This window comes from Lactuca virosa, chromosome 7 (genome assembly GCF_052849685.1).
Source record: "Lactuca virosa cultivar CGN04683 chromosome 7, Lactuca_virosa_CGN04683_v6, whole genome shotgun sequence".
NCBI classification, from domain to species: Eukaryota; Viridiplantae; Streptophyta; class Magnoliopsida; order Asterales; family Asteraceae; genus Lactuca; species Lactuca virosa.
The window spans coordinates 92,000,567-92,002,817 of record NC_136432.1 but is presented as its reverse complement, the minus strand read 5'-3'; the positions used below and the strand labels follow the sequence as shown (position 1 = coordinate 92,002,817).

General features: G+C 40.7%; 1 pseudogene; it reads left to right on the top strand.

The window, feature by feature from the left end:
- The first annotated feature begins 376 nt into the window (after nucleotides 1-376).
- LOC145126921 (geraniol 8-hydroxylase pseudogene) lies at nucleotides 377-985 on the top strand (annotated as a pseudogene).
- The last annotated feature ends 1,266 nt before the right edge of the window (nucleotides 986-2,251 follow it).

Below are 2,251 nucleotides of genomic sequence, written 5' to 3'. Positions count from 1 at the left end.
ATAGTGCGGTTTTTAATTTTCCTGTACTGTTTTTTGGTACGGTTTTGACTATTTTTTGATGCGGTTTTATAACCTCACCATTAAATGAGAGTATTTTTTGATGCGATATTTGTTAGTACGGTTCAATAACCGCATCAAATAATTATTTTAACCGCATCAACAAATCAATTATTTTAACCACATCAACAAATCATTTGTGTAGTAATGTGTTTAAATTGAAAACACAGGACTTGATTTAAAAATGCACCATGAGTCCATGCCATTATAACGTAAGAAGTTTTGTAATTTGGTAGATACACAGATTTTATCTACCAAATTTCAAACAATCGTTATATAAATAGATATAACCTTCGGATAATTCACAAAACAAGAAGCAATGGAACTTCTATTTCTGGGTATATCTTTCATTACCTTTCTCTTCCTCCTCCATGGCCTTGGCCTCTACCGTGCAAGGAAACTACCGCCAGGTCCTGCCGGCCTCCCCATCATCGGAAACCTTCTTGACATTGGACCCAAACCCCATGAGTCTCTTGCCAAACTCTCCCACAAATACAACCCACTCATGACAATCCGATTAGGCAGCATCACCAGCGTGGTGGCATCTACACCCAACGCCGCCAGAGAAATCCTCCAACACAACGACGATGCATGCTCTAGTCGATTTGTCCCGGACCCAGTCACCGCCTTGGATAACCATGACTCGGCGGTCCTATGGATCTCTGCAAACCAAGAGTGGCGGAGCATGCGGAAAGCTCTCAACATATCCCTCACCCACCAACACAAACTTGACACCCTCCGTGACGTTCGCCAGAGCGTGGTGGAGGGCATGGTGGAGTTTCTTCATCAGTCTGGGCAGAAGAAGGTGGCGGTGGATATAGGAAACTTGGCATTTGCGGTGGCGCTCAACCAAATGTCCAACACATGCGTTTCAAAGAACGTGGCCAGCTATGAGTCTGATGATGTAGGGGGGTTCATGTTGGGCTAGTGAAGCCATAAATGACAAAGTTCAAGGGCCAATATTGTAAATTTACGATTAATTGGTTCATGTGTGAAGACTTGGAGTACTTTCTAATGAAAAGTGTGCTACTGGGGAAATTGGAAACTGGTACATAGCTTCAAAGTCAAGAATATGCAGTAGGCATGTGATGCATTAAATGCATGACACACAAGTCATAATTTGCAGCAACATATACGTATATATGTGTGAATTGAAGAAGAAGGTTACGGCTCAAAGACTATAAATATTCATTTTCTCTTCATTTGTTAGATACACAATAACCATAACATCATAGAGAGTAGATACACAGATAAATTAGTGAGTTATTAATTTTTTGTGCAGAGCCTTAATTTTTGGCAGCCAAAAATTACGAGTGATATCTTACAGTCAGTGATCAGATTACAAGTGCAGATTTTAGCATTGTATGATTGTAATTTCATTGGTGTTAATAAAATCTCCTCTCTCTCGTTCCCCTGTGGATGTAGGTCAGATTATACCGAACCACGTTAAATATCGTGTTCAGTTTCGTTTGCAATTTTTCAGTAGTTTTTATTCCGTGAGTGTTACCGAAATCGTTAATCGTTTTGTTCGAAGTGCTTAACTTGTTTGGTATATTCCCAACAAACTGGTATCAGAGCTATGGCTGAAGATGGGAAAGTTAAGATCGAAAAATTTGATGGTCAAGATTTCGGTTTCTGGAAAATGCAAATCGAAGATTATCTCTACCAGAAGAAGTTACACCAACCTTTGTCCAAAGACAAACCAGAAGCAATGACGCAGGAGGAGTGGGACTTATTAGATCGGCAGGCACTCGGAGTGATAAGGTTGTCATTGGCAAAGAATGTAGCTTACAATATTGTCAATGTGAAGACAACCTACAATCTGATAAATGCGCTGTCTAATATGTACGAAAAACCTTCGGCGGCAAATAAGGTTTTCTTGATTCGGCAGCTTATAAATCTGAAGATGAAGGAGGGTAGCTCAGTAACAGACCACGTGAACGAATTCAACTCAATAATATCAAGATTGATATCTGTTGATATTGGATTTGAAGATGAAGTCATGGCGTTGCTACTATTATCATCGTTACCCGATAGTTGGTCCGGCACAGTGACGGCCGTTAGCAATTCAGCCGGAGGTGCCAAGCTATCATTCGAAGGTATTCGTGATTTAATCCTTGGTGAGGATGTGCGCAGAAGGAGTGTCGGAGAAGCTTCCAGTAATCTTCTAACTACTGAAGGCAGAGGAAGAAAG